Below are 11,947 nucleotides of genomic sequence, written 5' to 3' on the forward strand. Positions count from 1 at the left end.
GCCTCTCTGGGCCGCTGCGCCCGCGCGCTCCGGGCCTACCGCCGGTCCCGGGCGCGAGCTGTTTGTGTGGTGTCTTTCCACCGCCGCTACCCCCTCTTCCCCCGCCAGACCTCGCAGCCCTCCCGGTCCCCCGTTAACACAAAACCCGGACTGGATTTATTCCCCCGACCCACGCTCTCTGAAAATCTGCCGGCTCCCAAGCACTTGGCCCTGACGCCGAGGCCACCGTTTGCCCCCGGCGCCCACGACTCCCTCCGGTGGGAAGAGTGCAGATTTTTGCCAGAAGGAGTTAAGTGAGATATGCTGGAAGTAGCTTTCCAGTTGCTGTCACAGTGGAGTCCGGGGAGGGACGTGTGCAGATTCAAGGTTTGGGGTCAGTTCCCAACGTGAGCCATCAGTCATTGGAACTCCTGTAACAATTCATCTACCAGACCCCATTGCAGACTTTGCTTACTGGGTTCTTGGCTTTGTGCTACCTAGGCCTTAGAACGTTTTCAAACATCTGTCACCCGTGGACCTACGTGGTGATATCGATAGAATTCCAAAAGTCAAGATTGTTATTTCAAAACATAATACTATGTAAGGAATGAGCACAAGGTCCGTTTGCCACGTCATGAAACGAATGACTCGGTCACCTTCTGAGGACTTGTGACAGAGAAATACTTGTTTAGCATTGTTTGGGATTAAGCTGTAGAGATCCTGGCTTCTGCATTCAAATCAAGCCCTTAAATCTAGGTGGGCTTTGTTGTTGTTGTTTTTGGTTTTGTGGTAGTGGTTGTTTTTTGTTTTGGTTTTGACAGGGGCTGCAGAGGACCTTTTTCAGCAGGTATGAGGAAACGGTGTCCTCATGCTCAGCCATTGTTTTTGGCCGTTTGATGTCATATGCAGTGTAACCACGTGGCCAGGTCCCATTAAATGCTTACTTACAGTGTCTTCCAACTGCTGAAGAGGGATGATGACAAAGATTCTAAAATCAACTCTGTCGTCCCCCCATCTGATTACCTTCCTGATAATACCTATGTTAGCTAATGACACTCATTATAATCTTTCACTCCCAAAATAGTGGTAATATTTCCACTCTACTCACCCTCATCCCCTGAGGCACTGGCCCACAAGTTCTTTTTGAGATGCCTTTGGAATTACCCTTCCTTTCCTAAAACTCTGACAATGTCACTACAGTAAAAACTGGAGGTCAGATGCCACACACCTTCCTGTGCCCCTCTTCAGATACCACCCCAGGATTCATCTTCTCCAGACCCCATTCCATTCAGCACTGATTCTTGTGAACTTTTAATTTGTAAATATCCTGCTCAGGAAGTTAGAAAGAGCCAATAGTTGGGGCATTGTGATTGATGGGTGTGTCTCTGATCAAGGCCTGGAGAAGGGAGCAAATTATCTCAGTGAGTATGGCCAAGAATAAGCACTACACCAGATGGGTGGAAACTAGCTTGGTAGTTTGGGAAGACTATTTGGAGAGAGGCAGCTAAGCATACAGGTCACGGGGCAAGAGGTGGGCAGGTGGCCCAGGGGTCAGCAGAAGAGAACATACCCTTGGAATCTAACAGCTGTTACCCTCATTACACTGGCGCCCACGTGCACATCAGGTAGGCTTGTTGACTGTAGTAAAAGGAGGGGTGGGGAGGGTAATTGGACTGGCACCTGAGATTCCTGCTGCTCCCTCCACACCTCCCAGCCTCTTTTAAAAATATATATATGAGTGTACTGCCTGTATATTTGTAAGCGCACCCATGTTGTGCACAAAGTGAGAAGGTGTTGAATGGAAATGGAACCAGGGTCCTCTGTAAGAACAGTCAGTGCTCTTAACCACTGAGCCATCTCTCCAGCCCCTACCTCCCAGCCTTTTGTATGTAATTCCACCCCAGTTGTGTGTGGCCTCCTAGTGGAGATGCCAATAGAGTGTGGAATGCTAACAAAAGGGGGCACTCCATCTACATGGCTTTGGGTAAGTTATAATTCATGCTGGCTGGAGGCTTTCTGAAGGTGTGGCTGCTTTGGGGGATCACACACTCCTGTAAGTAACCCCTCATACTTTTTTTTTTTTTTTGTCTTTTTGAGACAGAGTCTATAGCCCTAACTGGCCTGGAACTCACTATGTAGACAGGCTGTTCTTGAACTCACAGAGATCCACCTGTCTCTGCCTCCTGAGTGCTATGACTAGAGGCATGTGACACCACACTCTTCTTCCTCTCTCATACTCTTGGAGTCCAATAAGTTCATTGGTTCCCCAAAGTGGAAATCCTACTTTGATTTGTCATTGGAGCCCTATAAGGAAAGACTTCCTCCAACATAATAATGTGTAAGATCCCTTAGACTAGTAGTTAGCTTATGGCCTCAAAACGCCTGGGTCTGAATTCCAGCTCTTTCCCATTCTCTCTCTCTCTCTCTCTCTCTCTCTCTCTCTCTCTCTCTCTCTCTGCCTCATTTTCTTCATCTATGAAGAAAGGGTAAGAGTAGATCCTATCTAAATTATTTTGTGGGCTGAGTTAACATATATAATCAGCTTAGAAGAGTGCTGTCATCACTTCTGATATCAAAGGAGAAAATTTCTCAACCACACACCCTCCCCTCCCCCGAACTCCAGCTCCAGACACTACCATGGGATTGATGGTTTTCTTTTTTTTTTTTTTTTTTTTTTTTTTTTAGGCACTATTCATGTCTCCTCTTTCTCTTCCTGTCTTATCCTCCCTACTTGCTGGATTGATGGTTTTTAAACCCCATTCAGACAGATTTGGGCTTTTTTTTTTTTTCTGAACTTTTTATGTGTAAATATTCCATTAGGAATTCAGAGTCTTTTATAAAGGCTCTTTATACTAAAGATGCTCTTGGAAAAATAAGAGTACTCTCTTAAGCTCAGAAATGTCAATAACTAGCAAATTATAGTTGTGTTTATGTGTCCATATGTGCACATGGAGGCCAGAGGACAACCTCAGATATCATTGCTCGGAAACCTTCTGTCTTGATTTTTGATACAAGGTCTCTCATTGACTTGGGGCTCATCAATTAGGCTCGTCTGAGCTGGCCAGCAAGCTGAAGAATCCTCCTGTCTTCACCTCCCGGTACTGGTAATAAAACACGCAGCACCATACGTGACATTTTCTTTTTCAATCTATTTTGTGTGTCTGCATGTGCCATGCTGCACATATGGAGGTGAGAGGACAACTTTGAGAAGCCAGTTCCATCTTTCACCTTGTTGAAGCAGGGTCCCCCTTATTGTTTCTGCCGTTCTGCATGCGTTCAGGCACGCTGGCCCCTAAGCTTCAAGGTGACTCTTCTGTATCTGCCTTCCCATCTCACAGAATGAGCGCTGGAGTAACAGATGCACACCACCACATCCAGCTTTTAATATGGGTTCCATGGGTTCTGGGGATTGAACTTAGGTGATCAGAAATGCTTGACTAGTATCTTTGCCTGCTGAACTATTTCCCTGGCCTACACCTAGCTTTTTCCCCCTTGGTTTTTGTGCTCAAACTGTTACAGTAGCGAAAAAAAAAAAAAAAAAAAATTTTTTTTTAAACTAGTCAAGAATATAAGAATCTCTGGCCCGGATAAAGATCTGGTTTTGCCTGGTCATGGGACCACCCCTAGGAGGGTGGGTTTACCTTATCTTATGCTGGAGAGATGGGCAGAATACCTAGTGTGTTAATGAGATGGTGGACTTTTCCTGCCTCGAATCCCCACCTCTTAGTGAGGTTCTTGTACACTGGCCTGTCACAGACATGAGCTGTCTGCCTCCTGAATTCTTCAGAAAAGCATAGCCTCTCCTTTTCTTCATATCTCTTTTTAACCATGCTTTCCCTAAAGCTTTGAGCTGCCCCAACACCTTGTATTTACTTTTTCTCTGAAGCTCCCTTCTCCACCCCACCATGTGGCTGCTGGTCCACCATGTGTCTGTCTTACCTCCATGCAGTCTCTAAACCCACATGGCTTCATGGCTTTTTTCCCCTCTCCCTCCATTCTTCTCAAGGCAGCTGCTGAGATTTACTTACCTTCCCTGAGGATTTTTCCTTAAATTCTAATAAAATTGTCCTAAAGCTTCCATTGAATCTATTCTTAAATTTCTTTTATGAATAAGACTAAGGACCCTAAAAGGGGACCCTGTTTCTCTCCTGTATCAAAACTCAGGTCCTCCAGCTTGGAAAGCAAGCACTTGTACTGCCCAGCTGTGGGAACAACTTTTATAAATGGACATAATCTGAACTAGTGATTTTAAACTAACCCCAGCAAAACCATGTGCTCTTGTGTTTTGTGACCTGGGCATCTGATCTTATTTCTTAGGCAACCTCAGTTTGGTACGCCATCAAAAAAGAAAATGAATGAATAAATGAATGTGGGTGTGCTTGAGAATTAATATATCAAAGCGCTAAAAGGCAGCACCCCATCTCCATTGCTCATAATGGAGACTGGGAAGGACATGTGACCTTGGGTGAATGAGATATTCTAGAACTAAGGATGAGAAGGCAGGATGGGGGCTGGAGAGATGGCTCAGCAGTTAAGAACATTGGCTGCTCTTGCAGAAGACCCAGGTTCGAATCCCAGAACCCACATGGTAGCTAATAACTGTAACTCTGGTTCCAGGGATCCGACAGCCTCTTCTGCCCTCTGCAGGCATTGCACAACATGGGTGCATTTACCTACATGCAGGCAATACACACATACACATAAAATAAAAATAAAATATTTTTTAAAAAAGAAAAAGCAGGATGGTCTGTTAAGATCAGAGCAGAACCAAATTTGTACTTCGCAATTCATTTTGAATAAAATCATGGGTGAGGCCAGGCTCTAGGACACAGTTCCAGAGACAGGGTTTCAATAAGACAGTTCCATCTGCACAGTTCTAGGAGATGGACATTGTAACACCACACCCAGCCCCAGGCCTTACTCTTAGAACTGGTATGCACAGGAAGTATGGAGCCCTCTTTGTGGAGACTAGACAACAGTGAAGAAAAATAAGTGAACATGGTTTTATAGATGCAATAAGCCCTAGATAAAAAATAAAAGAGGCACTAGAAGGTGATGGAGGTTTGCTGTAAAGAAATGGTGCGGATAGGCATCGTGGTACATGCCTAAAATCCCAGCAGTACGGAGGCTTATAAAGATCAGAGGATCGGGCAGGCATGTTAGCATGCACCTTTAATCCTAGCACTCGGGAGGCAGAGCCAGATGGACATCTGTGAGTTCAAGGCCAGCCTGGTCTACATAGTGAGATCCAGCACAGCTGGGGCTACAGGGAGACCCTGTCTCAAAAAGATCAAAAAAAAAAAAAGATCAAAGGATCACAAGTTTAAGGTCAGTCTGCTGGGCTACATAGGGAGATCCCGTCTATACACAGACACACAAAGTAAAGAAATGTGTATTTGTTTATATCAAAACAAAGTTTAGGGGCTGGAGAGATGGCTCAGTGATTAAGAGCATTGATCTCTCTTGTAGATGACTTGTGTTTCATTCACAGCACCCATAGGGTAGCTGAGAACCATCCATAACTCCCATTCCAGGGAATCTAACACCCTCTTCTGGCCTCTGGAGGCACTGCAGGAAAAACATACTCAAAATTTTAAAAACTTAAGGGGGCTGGAGAGATGGCTCAGCGGTTAAGAACACTGTTCTTGCAGAAGACCTGGATTCGATTCCCAGCACCCACATGGCAGCTAACAACTGTCTGTAACTCCAGTTCCAGGGGATCTGACTGCTTTATCTGTCCTCCGCAGGCATTGCATGACACAGATGCACTTACCTACATGCAGGCAATACACGCATACACATAAAATAAAAATAAAATTTTTTAAAAAACTTAAGAAGGACATGGAACACAACATGAAATAAATCAAGACATATACAATGGACCTGATCTCCTTCCTGTAGGTAGAAATTGCTCCCTTCTGCTGTCTGGTCTGCTCTGGCTATGCTGGTTGACAGTGCTGATCAGCAGAGACAAGGTGGGCCTTGGAGCAAGTGTCACTCATAGCTCTATAATCACTGACAATTGACCATCACTTTTCTGGTTTCTTCTGATCCACAGTGATTCTTAAATCTTTAACTTTGGGGCTCCACAGATGAAGTATTTTTACATGTACCTAAAAAATGATTGAAAAAGATAAGGCTTAGTTTGACATTATGTTAAAATTTTTTAAGATTCAGAAAAATAGAAAACATGGTCCCCAAATCATAAAGTATAAACCACAACACAGAGAAGCACCACAAACTTTCACCCACCAGTAACAGATCTTTGATGGACTTATCAACCTTAAATAGATTATTTTTTTAGAGTGGTAGCTCCTTTTAAAAAGTATTTTTAAACTAAAAGTAACATTTTGCCCTTTACAAAGGTTATGAAAGTAAGATTAGGTTTGACTTTCTACACTTCTGGGAAACTGAAAAATGAATTCGGGTGATAACTGTCACCACACTGTATGAAAAATAGATGAAGGGTAAGAGCAGGGCTCATCTGTTACAACCTTTGCTGAAAGACTGGCTGACTCAAGCTCATGGCTGCACCTGACACTCTTCAGTGAACGATTAATTTAAACCACTTTTAACAACACAGTGTACTTCCCTATGGTTCTATACAATGCCTCCCAATGACTTGGATTTTTTTTTAAGTGAATATAAAAACGAGAGCTTTATTCTCCCTCCTTCCACATGTTTGCAATTCTGGTGTGTGTGTGTGTGATTTTTGTGTTTGTTGTTTCCTCATCTGTTGAGTTTTCCCATACTGACTCTAGAAAAAACAACTGGGATTCCAGAAACCTGACTTATACTCTGCATGTGACAGTGATTAAGGTCCTCTACTCTCTGAAGAGTTCATGATTCAAAGGTGACGGAGATGAACTCCCTAAGTCCTTGATCTCTTGAATTTCACAGAAGACACCAACCTGAAAAATGTTCAGATGAAGCCAGTTGCCCACTTTTCACCCTCACAGAGTCCAGTATGTATACCAACAAATATTTGCTCGCTGTGCGTCATCTAAGGCAAATCCAGGTGTCACCTCTGTTCCTAGGAACATCACTTTTTAGTAGGGAATACAGAAATTGAGAAATTATGATTTTGTTGGTTATGATCTTATTTTGCTAGATTGTTCAGTATTAAGATGCCTGGTGTGTGTACACATCAAGTAGTTTGTACATGATATCATTTGTATTAGCCTCCTTTGCTGCAAATTATACACACTTCTCAGTCCAAGATTTGTAAGTATTAGAGACATTCTCATATTTCCAAAGCCTGTTTATTTTCCTTTTCCTATCAATATTTTCACACAGGACATTTCTGGTACCATGACTGAAATCCTACTCACAGCAAAGAAAAGCCAGAGAGTAGATTTAGCAGTTCAAGAAACTCAGTCACAGACGGGCCTGATCTTGGGGAGACTGTAGAGGCTAGGGTGGCATGTGGCCCTTTGAGTTTCTGCTTTGCCTCTGAATGCACAGGTATGTGACTTGTTTTATTATCTAACTGACTGAAACAGGGTTCATGGAAAACTGGGACCAAACACTCAGCCTTGTGACCAGGGGCAGGGAAGCTCTGATAACTGTAGCAGTTAGAGCAGCATTGCAAGGCTATCGGTCGGCTCATCTGTATCACAGGCCCACACTTGTGGCCGCATGTGGAATGTGGTGGTAGGTGACCATCGCCAAACCACATAAAGAGGAAAGTCCTGGTTATTTTACTGGACAGAAGAGCAGATAATTCTATCATGTGTTATGGACTATCTAAAATATGAAGCATGAAGTTAGGACAAAAGTCACGAGTGATCTCCCTATCCAAAGACAATGGCATGCTTTTCTAGGTTGGTTTTCATTTCTATGCACCATCTTTTGTTGTTTCACATAATTGGTCATGTAACTTTTTTCACCTAACTTTACAGTAATAGCTTTTCTCTCACACAGGACTATATAACTTATACATACTAGAGCTAGCACGGGGGCGGGGGGAGGCATGAAAAGCATGAACACTTTGGTAGAAAATGTACATGGATATTTTTATACTCTCTAAGAAATGACAACCATTTAAAACTTGCTATCAAGTCAGGGTCAGAGCAAAAGTTTGGTAAGCTTGACCACAAAAAAACTTTAAGCTTTATCACTAATGACACAATTAAAAAGTTTTAAAATAAAAGGCGAGTTCATGTATATCTGTAGTCCTAGCTCCTCAGAAAGCTGAGGCAGGGGGATCATTTCTCACAAGGAGTTCAAGACCAGCCTAAGAAATATAGTTCTCTTTCTCTCTCTCTCTCTCTCTCTCTCTCTCTCTCTCTCTCTCTCTCTCTCTCTCTCTGAGAAAGGCTCTCATGTAATCCAGGTTGGCCTCAAACTCAATATGTACCAGATGATGCCTTCGAACTCCTGATATTCCTGCTTCTACCTCTGGAGTATGTGCTGGAATTGCAAGCGAGCACCACAATAGCTTTCAAGACCTCATCTCTTTTTTTAAAAAAGGGGGTAGGGGGTGGAATAGCTCAATTGGTAAAGCAATTGCCTTGCAAGCATGAGGAACTTAGTTCAATCCCCAGAACCCACATGAAAATGCCAGATATAGAGGATCTCTTGAGCTCCCCGGCCAGACTGGCCTGATGGGTGAACTCCAGGCCAATGAGAGGCCTTGTCTCAAATGAGGTGTACATTGTTTCTGAGGATGATGCCTAAAGTTGTCCTCTGACCTCAGCACATATGTGTGCATATACTTTTTATAAAAGAAAAAAAGTGTAAGTAAAAAATAGAAACTATTTTCAACATTAAGCCTAGCATTAATCTCTTAATTAAAAATTAGATATAATATTTGCCTACCAGACTGGCAAAAATTTTAAGGCTTGGATGATATTCAGTGTTATTAAGGATATGGGTAAATGGGTACTCATAGGGATATACTGTTGAACCTGTTTATTGTAATGCATATTTAATCTGTGGGCATGACTTATCTGGGAATGACTTCTCTTACAAATGGGAATTTTACCTGACCTTGTGACCTAAGTTAATCTTAGGTTTTGAGATCATTTAACACTACTCATTCTGCCTTCCTACTGTATAATCAGCTTTTTTTAGTATATTTTTATTGAATTTTTGTACATTTCATACAAAACATCTTAATCATTTTTATACCCCCCCATCCACACTTCCCCATATCCCCCCACCACCTGATTTCATGCATTCTGTCATATATGTTTGTTGGGAGCTTTACTATCATAAGCACAGCCATTGCTACATTAGGTTGTGTCAGCTTGCCTTGACTTAATGTAGCAATGGCCGTGCTTATGATAGTAAAGCTCCCAACATTTCACCCTTTCTTATTTATTAAATAATTCCTTCTTTTTAATTTTTATAATTTATGTGTTAAGGCCTATCGAGTCGAATTTGTGTACCCAGATGTCCCTCAGTGCAAGTTCATCCACTGGAGTCTAGTCAGCCTATCTAGAGTCTCTCCCTTAAAGTAGATTAACTCTCCCTCACCCAACAGTAATCAACTCTCAATAGTTCCTTGGCTAAGTTGGTGCCTGCTGCCCATTTCCCCTGTTCCCTGCTGGGTTTTAGTCTGATTAAGTTTGCATGTGTCTTGTGCATGATGTCACCATTGCTGTAAGTTCATATGAGCTAGTTCCTAGAGGCCTAGAAGACTCCATTTCCTTATGATCATGGATCAACCCTGGCTCTTACAATCTTTCTGCCCCCTCTTCAGCAATGATCCCTGAGCCATGGCCAGTTGTGCCTTCTGTGTGCATTGCACTCTGTTGCCTGAGGAAGCTTTGCTGGTGATAGTTGAGAGATGCATTAATATTCTCTCTACTCCCTCTTCTGCTATGTTCCATGAACCTTAGGTGTAGAGGTTCCATTGTAGATGTGTCACTTAGGACTGGGCATCTCTCAGACACTTGTTCTCTGTGTGAGACCAGTTTGGGAGAATGCTATGCAAGCTACTAAGGAAGAAAATCAGTCAATGGTCCAACCCCAGCTTTAAAGCCTAACAACAATGGGCACAACAAACTATAGCTTATTTAAATTTAGCTAGCCTTTAGGAAAAAAAATATAAACAATCATACTAGACTGGGCTCCCCTTGTAATCAGTTTTTACAAGCTAAGTCAAACACATAGTTCTAGTCTTAAACTATGCTTCCTATTTCTCATGATCCTTTCTTGCTCCGACCCAGAATAATGCACGTGTGTGTGTGTGTGTGTGTGTGTGTGTGTGTGTGTGTTATAAAAAAAAGCAGCAACAGCGAAAGCAATGAATTAACCCCAGTTTATGTTGCAAAACAGGTGGGATTGATTGAAAACACCTGTTGGTGGTTTTGTATGTTCTGGGTCAGTAGAGGGTCTGAAAAGGAAAATCCTTCCCTGATAAGACAAGGTTCCTTATTTCTTTTCCATGTCCTGCTAGATGTAGTTGAAAGAAAGAGAGTATGCCTTTGGTTGGACGAACAATTCTCAGAGAAATCAGAAGGAATAAATTCTAAGAACAGATCAAACTCACTCCACTTTTGGTTTAAACGACTCTAAGGGTCAGGCTGTTTTTGTTCAGGCATCACCTCATTGTGGCATCTCCATCACATTTATCCTGTTATAGTATCATAATTCCAAAATGCACTGTCATTTGAAGTCAGAAATTCTACTTTTAGATAGATATTCATCCTAGAGGGATATTGTATGAACCCAAAGAAATGACATTGCAGAATTGGCTTTAATAGCAAAATAGTAAAAAGAATGTAAGTATTCTCTTCTCTTTCTGAAGACCTCCCTATGAGAACATGCCTCTCACAAAGGTTCTCCTTCATCCCTCTCCAAGAGAGAAGTGGAAACAAGAAGCACCTGGTGCAGAGCCCCAGTTCCTACTTCATTGATGTGAAATGCCCAGGATTCTATAAAATCACCAGTCTTGAGACAAGAGAATCACAAATTGAAGCCTAGCCTGGGCTCTGCAGAAAGACTGTGTATCCAGTACTCCACAAAACACCATACAAAATTATAAGGGAAATAAACAAAGAACAAGCTCATTTATTTCCCCAAATCTGTTTAGCATTTGCTATGAGAATGACATTTTTGAAGTCTACTATCCTAATGTACCATCTTTTCATTTTCTTAAAACAATGTAATCTTTCAGATAAAATGGTATTTTTATGTATTATATGTGGCATGACTTTTTCCTCTAAATTTTTAAATTGACAGAAAACACTTCCTTCAAAGTACAATTAGAGTATTATTTTACTGAAGAAAGATTTTTTGTACCTTTTCTTATATTCTGAATTTCTTGTCTTTTCACACAAAACCTGAAAACATATAAATAAAATGATTAACAGAAATAGAAAGAAAATCACCAGTCTTTAGTCATGTAAAAAAACAGTAGTCTTGTGTTTGGCTGCTCCAATGCCCTGTCAGCCTATAGGCAGAAAAATAAGGCTGACAGAAGGATATGCCTTTTGGAGAAAGCAGAACTAAAAGCACCCTGAATAGATAAGGGGGGACCATCCCAATGAACACATTTTGGGTTTATCAGAAGGGGAATGGTTTATAAAGAAGCCTTTGGCAGTGTGTAAACCACTATGCAGTCACTAAAAAGAGAAAGCACCCGTGTTTAAGTAGAAGGCACAAGTTGCAAAGTATTCTTTATAGTGTGATTTCATTTGCGTTTAAAACAAAACCCCACAAAATGTGCTATAAATGTATAGTGTGACTTCCAATGGGTAGATGAGACTGAGTATAGGCTGCACATGACCTTTGGATGGAGAAATGGCTTGAGAGAAGAGACAAAGGGAGCCTCTTGCTTTCTCTATTTTTTGACTTTCTAAAATTTATGGATATTCTATCAGGCTATGCCTGATGCCATCCTGTCTTACTCTTTAAATGCAGTGCTGCTGACCTTGGTACAGAAAGCACCACATGTCCTTGGATTCTTGCCTTAAGGTCAGTTCCAGAAGTGGAATGAGTGATAAATGAGTATGCACTT

At 41.9% G+C, this 11,947-nt stretch overlaps 1 long non-coding RNA gene across 1 annotated transcript in view; it reads right to left on the bottom strand.

Moving 5' to 3' along the window:
* Nucleotides 1-5,785: 5,785 nt before the first annotated feature.
* The window catches only part of LOC103727953, a 22,215-nt gene continuing 16,053 nt past the window's right edge, over nucleotides 5,786-11,947 (bottom strand). The window contains exons 3-5 of the long non-coding RNA XR_001872268.2: nucleotides 11,230-11,270; nucleotides 6,891-7,024; nucleotides 5,786-6,092 (exon numbers count right to left, since the gene is read on the bottom strand). This is a non-coding gene — a long non-coding RNA (uncharacterized LOC103727953). The remainder of the gene's footprint in view (nucleotides 6,093-6,890; nucleotides 7,025-11,229; nucleotides 11,271-11,947) is intronic.

This window comes from Nannospalax galili, unplaced genomic scaffold (genome assembly GCF_000622305.1).
Source record: "Nannospalax galili isolate Female #2095 unplaced genomic scaffold, S.galili_v1.0 scaffold829, whole genome shotgun sequence".
NCBI classification, from domain to species: Eukaryota; Metazoa; Chordata; class Mammalia; order Rodentia; family Spalacidae; genus Nannospalax; species Nannospalax galili.